The sequence below is a fragment of the Anabrus simplex genome, chromosome 4 (genome assembly GCF_040414725.1).
Source record: "Anabrus simplex isolate iqAnaSimp1 chromosome 4, ASM4041472v1, whole genome shotgun sequence".
Lineage (NCBI taxonomy): Eukaryota > Metazoa > Arthropoda > Insecta > Orthoptera > Tettigoniidae > Anabrus > Anabrus simplex.
Genome location: NC_090268.1, coordinates 281,382,115 through 281,390,956, shown reverse-complemented (window position 1 = coordinate 281,390,956; position 8,842 = coordinate 281,382,115). Strand labels below are relative to the sequence as shown.

The 8,842-nt window shown below is 37.0% G+C and overlaps 1 long non-coding RNA gene across 1 annotated transcript in view; it reads left to right on the top strand.

Moving 5' to 3' along the window:
- The first annotated feature begins 535 nt into the window (after window positions 1-535).
- Window positions 536-8,842, top strand: part of LOC136872650 (uncharacterized) — a 50,675-nt gene continuing 42,368 nt past the window's right edge. Inside the window, exons 1-2 of the long non-coding RNA XR_011018098.1 lie at window positions 536-838; window positions 5,631-5,981. This is a non-coding gene — a long non-coding RNA (uncharacterized lncRNA). The remainder of the gene's footprint in view (window positions 839-5,630; window positions 5,982-8,842) is intronic.

Here is an 8,842-nt window from a genome sequence, read left to right as displayed (position 1 = left end):
TCATATTATTGGCATATGATATTAAAAATGGGATAAAGTTAATAGAGTACGATGTGGAGTTACACGAGAAACCGGATATATGTTGTAATCCCGCTTGCTCAAGTTATTAGTCCGATAGTACTCTTGTCAGGGTCATTGGATTGCACAAGAGAGAATCAATGGAATCTTGCACTCTAGAGAGAGAAAGTATGCGACAGAGCTACCCAAAAATTAAGTTGGCAAGACTTCTGAACAGGGAATCACAGTCCAGCGCGCGTGAAGCTAATTAAGAAAGAAGTATGGACACCAATATGGAAGCACAACTATATTGGTATAAATCTGTAAGGAGTTATTGTAGAAGACAAATCAGGTCTCTACATAGTTGAAACAATTAAGACCAAATATCCTAGTAAATTATTGTGAGTTAAAAATGTAGCTACTAAAGCCAGGATATTGTGAAACTAGACAGGGGATTTCCCAAAACGTTACGCCACGAGGCAAAGTACAGGGGACGTCGCGCAGTCAAGGCGGCATTCACTCTGCTATTTGATTCGGAACGGCTCGGATGTATATGAATGGTCACCGTCGCGAAAACGTGGATTTGAGCATTTTTCAACCTCACAAATATTAACTTGTTAACGCATAACTGAATCCGTGGGATTTATTATTATCAGAAAATTTGGAGTATATATTGCTAAAATTTTGAGACATCATGTATATAAACCTGTTCGTCGAGCAGTAATAAATGAAGATGTGTCAAGTCGCGGGACGCTTTGCAGTCCAACATGTCGGGAACATCGCGGAGTTTGCAGAGACATAGTAATTCTTAAACTGTTATGGAGTGTACACAGGTGACAAGGTTGTAATTGTGTAATTGTGTATAATTTATGTGTTTTCTGTGTGTATTTAAGTGTTAAACATGTGCGGACAACGTGCGCGATGCCGTATGCAAAACGTGTCAAGACAAAGCTTCCAGAAAATTATTTATGTGCACGGTAATGCTACCGTTATAATGAAGTGAACACAATACCTGATGGCCCAAATGCTGCATGGCTGACCATGGAGCGACGCCCGATTTCGATAAGTACTTTCTGGTTTATATTATTTCATATATGAATGTATCAGCAATAGTAGCAAGTAGCAAGGGTTATCTAGATACAGGTGGTTCATATCAGTACTAATGCCTAAGGGGGAGTGAGTATTTGTACATATAAGAGACGTGTGTTGTGTTATGGTCTTCGATAATAATAAGAAACGTGTGTTGAGTTATGATCTTCGATAAAAATAAGAACTTGTGATCTTCTGAAATGATACTCGTGTGTGTAAATATATTAATTAAAATAGATGGCATTCAGTACGTGTTTGTAGTTATTGGGGAATATTAGTGATAGTATGTGGCATGTTGCATGGATAACCCTAATCGTCGAGAGAGTTCATTAATATCATGAAGCGGGGATGAACCTGTGGCCAGTTACGTACATTACAGTGGATAGTTAGAGTCTGTTCATCAGCAAGTAAAAATATATTTGACAAGTAAATGAAAATGTGCTGTGAGGTGATAGATATTCGGTTATATACTTCATTTTGTGATTTAGTTGAGCTTAGTTTGAAGTAGGACCTTTAACATTCAACGCCAGTAGCAGGTAACAATCCAATGACATTACGGGACGAGATATTATTGAGTATATTGCCGGCAAACGAAGTTAATTGTTTCTCGATGATTTATGATGAATCCTGGTGAGAGTTGAACCGGTGGACATATGAATTGTGTGTTAAATGTATTGTGTACTGGAAACGCTGTATGCTAAGAAATAATTGAGATTATAGCCCAAGGAAGGCCAAGTTATATGAAAGACTAGCTGATGTACCCGTGCTTTGCTACGGAATTCTAAATTTTATACAGAATTCTAGGTTAGGTAGTGTAAACATTGTGAGCAAGATTGTATTAAGTTGCATAGCTCTTAAAGTTGCCCTAGAAGCACGACGGGCAAGTCACCAACGTCTTTTCTTATATGAAGACTGGGTTAGGGAATTTTCATTGTAATGGTAGGCCAGCTTGCCTACCGTCAGTTACAATCAGGTTTGGGAGTTTTCATTATAATGGCAGACACTCACTCTCCGCCTGCCTGTATAGATTCTCAGAAAGACTCTCTTAGTGGTTTTCCCACCTGAAATGAACATGGGTCATTACAATGACGTCAGTAGCAATGGCGCGATTAAAAACAATACCTTCATATGAAATACTCGATCAAATAAAAAACCACACATTTTCTCACTTTTAACGAACAGCACTATGCTGCCGAACTAACAGTCCAAAGCTACAGAGCTGGAATGACCAAGACGCAGACATCCGTGATCCGCGAACAATCTTCGTCCTTTTTTCGGCGGGGGGGAGGGGGGTTTCAAATAGTGGATAATCCCAGGGCAAAAACTATGCCCGTTTACTTATCCGTTTCCTGGGAGTACCCGATGAGTCGGAAAATCTCAATTCACTACACTGGCGGGGGAAAGAACTGTCTGACGTGGAGGCAATTTTTCCTCCAAGCCAGAGAAGAAACCACATCTTCGCTGCTAATTTGGAATAAAATTAATGTAGATTTAATGAAAGTGAAGAGGAAGAAGCTTTTCCTCAGAAACGGCTCTTTTCAGGGTTGAATTTTGAGTTATTTAGTGAATTGTGGTACTATAATTTGGAATAGGGCTAAATTGTAATTCCAGACCAGTTCATACTACTACTCCTACTACTACTAACTGAGCCTCTGACTTAAGTGCGCACACTGCTTATTCAAAACAGCGCGTCAGAGTAGGTATCGAATAGTTGGCATACCATGATGAACCAGTGTGTTACGTACCAGCAGTATCAGACAATGTATGAACCAGAGGATTGGCATGCTAAAGAAGAAAGTTATCTAACTCCTCAGCTATTTCCCGCCAATATTCAGTTAGGCTGTTATACTCGGTACGCAGCAGTAATCCCATCTATCGGAGTTGAGCGGCAGCATAAGATACAAAGAACATTACAACAAACAACGGTCAGTGTAATGTTATTGTTGATCTATGTTACGCGCTTTCGATATTGTAGGCCTTCACATTATTGTCTTCCGGTTCTGAAATACCACTCTTATCATAGTCGGTACGGTAAAACTGAATAAAACATAAATGATCGGAAATTATATTCTCTATAACTTTTGTTATGTAGTACTTTTCCATAGGACCAAGATCATAGGTCTTTAAAAGTTAAATTTTAGGTGCCTTCCCCTAAACTACCATTTCACCCAGGGTGAATAACATTGTCTATAGCTTAAACTATAGCTTCTTATTCCCCGACTCTATATACCGATTTTCATTAAATTCTGTTTACCCATTTTGTCGGGGCTCGGCGTTGATATGGACTTAGCAACAAAAATCCAAATTCATGAATATCTGTGTTATCATAGCCGGTACGGTAAAAATGCATAAGACGTAAATGATCAGAAATTTAATTCTATATAACTTTAGTTATGTAGTATTTATCTATATGACCACTAATAATATAAATATTTGAGAATTGAATTTTAGGCCTTCCCCTAAACTACCATTTCACTCAGCGTGTATAAAATAATTTATAACCTAGATTATAGCGGTTCACCCCCCGACTCTACATACCGATTTTTATTAAATTCTCTTCAGCCGTTTTCTCGTGATGCGTGTACATACATACATACATACATACATACAGACAGACAGACAGACACAGAAATTACGGAAAAGTAAAAACTGCATTTTCTTGTTACTGTGGACATGACCGATACAGAAATACAATTATTTTCAAATTCTGAGCAATGTACAGACAAAACTCTTATTTTATATATATAGATGATTTTGAGAGGAACACATGGATTTAATTAGAATGGAAAGATATTAGTTTTTGCTGAGAGAAATATTGCCGTATGCGTGAAGTAAATGAATTAGTTGCGTTCCCAGATAAGATATTCTTACTTCTTTGCTTGTATGTTAAAAAGAGATATAAACCACGTTGAATAGGGTCATAAAAGAAAAGTTTAAATGTCTTTATTTAGATAATTCTGATTGAATGATTAGGAACAGCACAATGAGATTTAAAGATTCGATAATATTATTCGCGATACGCCATTTCAAGATTGGGAATTATATGCCACTGTAATGTTGCAATCCATTTGGTCGGAACTTCAACTCCCGATCAGGTCAACGAACATGGTATTCCTCGTAATTATGATTGATGGTGGATTTATTTGTTGATTATGTGACTTGCATTTACTGTGCTTTTTGATAAGACAAATTTTGATTTGTGGTTGTGATTTTTGTGATTTTGTGAATTCATTTCAGGTGGTTGTTTAGTTTGAGGCAAAAGGTTCTGCCCTATTTCCATAGATTCAGTGTAAATTAAGCTTTTGGGGGAATTTATGTTAGTTTAGGTCACTCCGCTACGAGTTCATGTTTATTTTATGTATTATAGAAACAGCTGATTATGTGTATGCGAAGTAATATTTTATTTGTAAATCAGAATGGTAACTTAATTTATTTGCATCAGAAGTAGTCATCGATCCGGTTGCATTCCGTGTTAGGTGTAAATAGATGAGAGGAGGAAGCCGATGTTAAAAGAATGATTTAATGTTTTTAACAGATTTAATATTTTGAGTGATTTAATATTTTTAACGGATTTAATATTTCAAATTATTTAATTTTTATGATGCAATAATTTAATAATTTAATAATTTAATTGTTTTTGTAATAACTTAACAATATAATATTTTTATCAAATTTTATAATTCAACAATTTAATGAGTTTATGATTCAATATCAAGTTCAATATTTCATGGATAGAAGGAAGACTGGATATGAATTTAAAGAATTCATGTATATAGGAATGTATTTGAAATTTTGGATTTAAAGGTCACTCAAATGAAGGTGATAGGTGTAATAATGGTCAACTATATTATTTTTGAAAAGGACAGTAATTAAAATTATAACTTAATAAAAACTGAGATGTGTTAATTAAATGAACAAAGTACTGTAATTAATTTGACGTCGGGTATGACGTTGTAAAAAGGACGTTGCTAAGAGATGTAATAAGAGTTTAATTAATTGAGATATATTTGAATGAATTTGGAATTCAGTAAGAAGATTATTTCATGATAATAATTTATAATGGAAGTAAACTGATTTAATACTTAGGCCGACTTATAATTTTCAGCAAAGAAAGGTATTAGTGAGTGACTTGGAATGAATAATTGAGTGAATTAAACAAATTTTATATGTGAATTAAATTAGAATATGGTTACAGTTGACCGGATTTATGAGTGACGAATTTGTACAGCGAAGTGCTATCCAAATTCTTTTATTTGTGTAGGGATTTTTTTACTTTGCCAAAGTTTATTTCTTTATTTCAATAAATTTGTGTTTTTACCAAAGGTCCTCATTCATACCTTTTCATTTAATTTATCTTCTCTCTTATCCTTCCCACTCAATAATTAAAGATTAGTTATATTATTCGAAGATATCTCTGGGTATTACCCGTTTAGCGACCCTAGGATTTAGTTATCCGGTGCCACATTTCAAAGGCTGGAAGGGTAGAAGGTTGAGTATATAAACTGTCATGTATGTTTTATTCATTTCTCTATTTACTCTTTCAGGAGGTTTGTGGTTAGGAAAGGATAATGACGAAAAACTCCCAATTCTTCTCACTGACAGTGCTGAAAGCTGGAAAGGCATTACAAGTGTTTTTTTCCGAAGATTATGCATGTTAAATTTCTGGCTCATGCACTTCATAGACTTGCCGAGGAAGTGAGAGCCACGTTCCCAGAGGTAAATGCAGTTATCTCGAGAGTGAAGAAAGTGTTCCTGAAGGCTCCTTCCCGGATATCAGCCTTTAAGAATGCACTCCCTGCCTTTCCGCTTCCATCACAGCCTGTTCTGACCCGTTGGGGCACGTGGTTGTGTGCTGCCTTACATACTATGCCGAGAATCTCAGTAAGGTTGCAGAGGTATGTAGCATTAACGGTCTTAAAATTACTTCAGGTTATTTTCAGCAGTATTCCTAGGAATATTCTTCTTCTTTTTTATTTAATTGTTAATCCTAGGTGTATTAATGAAGTTATTTTAGGAATATAACACAAATAACACTGTATAAATTAGATACCGGTAAGTGAAGTTTTATGAAATTCTGCGGGTAGTCAACAGTTTTGATGAAGATGGTGTAAGCATTATAGAAGCTAAGGCTGCACTGGCCAAACCGAAGGTTTTGAGTTGCCTCCACATATATTTCTTCAAATTTGGAACAGCTACCTTCCAAAATAAAGCAGCTGGAAGACAGAAAAATTCCTCTTGTGAAGGCCGTAGGGATTGCTTGTGAGGTGGATGCGACAATGTTTAATGTTAATGGACCGATAGGAGCTAAGATCAGTGCCAAATTGCGTAGCATAATGTAGAGGAATCCCGGCTGGAAGGATGCTTTGGCAATCGCTGCTGTTCTGGCAGGGAACGACGCAGTACCATCAGGTTTCATCCCAGCAGTGCTAGCTGCTTTTACATACTGTCTCCTGACCTCATGTGAAGAGGAAAGGTCATTTTCACAATTTAAAAATATATTAACTGACAACAGGCAAAGATGTAATGTGCAAAATTTGGAACAATATCTGGTTGTCCACAGTAACATGTTAAGATTCGTTTGAAGTGTCATGGTCACATAATTATTGTCTGTAAGAGATAAGTGTCTTCAATATTATTATTAATTAATAATAATTATTAATAATAGTAAATAATAATCATTATTACTTTTATCTTTTCATGATTTTGATGGTCACTTGTTCCTTGGCGTAAACCCTTTAGCTGAGAACGAAATGGCATGATTCACATATACTTCTTCTTCTTCTTCTTCTTCTTTTCCTGCCGCTTTTCCCACACCTGTGGGGTCGCGGGTGCGAACTGCGTCGCACATGTGGATTTGGCCCTGTTTTTACGGCCGGATGCCCTTCCTGACGCCAACCCTCTATGGAGGGATGTAAGCACTATTGCGTGTTTCTGTGGTGGTTGGTAGTGTAGTATGTTGTCTGAATATGATGAGTAGAGTGTTGGGACGGACATATACACCCAGTCCCCGAGTCAGAAGAATTAATCAGAAGCGATTAAAATCCCCGACCCGGCCGGGAATCGAACCCGGGACCCTCTGAACCGAAGGCCAGTACGCTGACCATTCAGCCAACGAGTCGGACCATGATTCACATATACTGAGTACTGTAATTTTAAATGATTCTCCGAAGACCGTAAAAGTAGTCAGTGGGACGTAAAGCAAATAACATTATTATTATTATTATTATTAATTTCAAATGATAAGCAGATGGTATATTCGGGTTGGTTTTTAGTGCCTATTTTTGCCATTTTAGTGCATATATTGCAATTTTTAAGTGTATATTTGTCTGCTATTTTGTGTATTTTAGTGCCTATAAATCCTCACCTTAGCAATAAAACATGATTCCGAGGTTTCATCGCGTGGCTTATCGCAGCAATAACTTTTAACAACTTTCAATAAGAAAGCGTTGAGTATGATAGAAAGAAGACATGATTTTTTGACAAGTGACAAGAATAGCTGATAGTAAACAACTCACGTACACTACAAGAAACTAGTGTTGCGAGGTGGATTGTTGCTGATCACTGGACGCCATGATGAAGACGGGGTTCCTTTTACTGCTGTGCGTAGGAATTGTCCTTTTCGGAGCAGGTGAGTCTTGTCTTACGCAGCTGTGTAAGTAGGCTTATAGTCTTATTTATTTATTTATTTATTTATTTACCGACTGAGTGGCTACGCAGTTTTTAGTCGCGTAGCTGCCAGCTTGCTTTCAGGAGGTAGTGTGTTCGAAAGTCACTGTCGACAGCCCTGCCCTGAAGATGGTTTTCCGTGGTTTCTTATTTTCCCATTAGGCAAGGCGATCGTCGCTTCCTTCCCAGTCCTACCCGTTTCATATTACATTGTTCCCATAAGACCCGTCTCTGTATCCGTGCGATTCAAATGAGTGCTATCTGAGCGTGGTTCCCTATCTTCTACCCATGCAATAAAATCTACAAATCTCATTCCCAGTTTGCCCCACATATCGACTCCATAGTCCGAATTTAAATCCCCGATCCGCTCCAGTCAGTAATGCTCCTACACAGTTCATAATACTGTATATCTACAATGTTACAAATGTAAACTACAGTAGTATTATAATAATGATGATTAGTATTTTCAATGTACCGGTAAATTTTAACCCGATGATAGCTCTACATCAGTGGTTCTCGAAGGGTGTGCAGCGAAACAAATTGTACCTACATTGGAAAAATATGAGTACATACATAAGTTACTTATTAAGCTAAGAGACATTCAAAAATATAACTGAAACCGAAAAATTAAGAATGTTCTGTTAGTAATGATATTATTGTTGCAACCTAGTGATAATTATTGTGGTACTTTTGAACAATGCACAATACAAGGAAGCATCGCAAACAAATATAGACTACCTGTAATCCTAAATCTAAAGAGATAAATCTCTTCTGTTTCTTATTTTAATGTTGGTTAGTGCCAAAAATTTTTGTTGGTACAGGAAAATGGAACTATAGATAGGGCATGAGCGATTGACTTATTTCCCGAACGTTACAAGGTTCATATACTTTCCACTAGCGTTCGTGATCCATCGGGTCTCCTTCCTGGCGTTTGAAATCCTACTAAAGCAAGGCGGATGTACCGAAATATTTCCCAGGTTGGAACAGTTTATCATTAACCAAAAGAGTTTGAGAAGGTGGTCGTATCCACAGCGGCACCAACAAAATAAGGCAAGTAGGAACAGGTACCAAGAGGATGTGTGGAATCTGG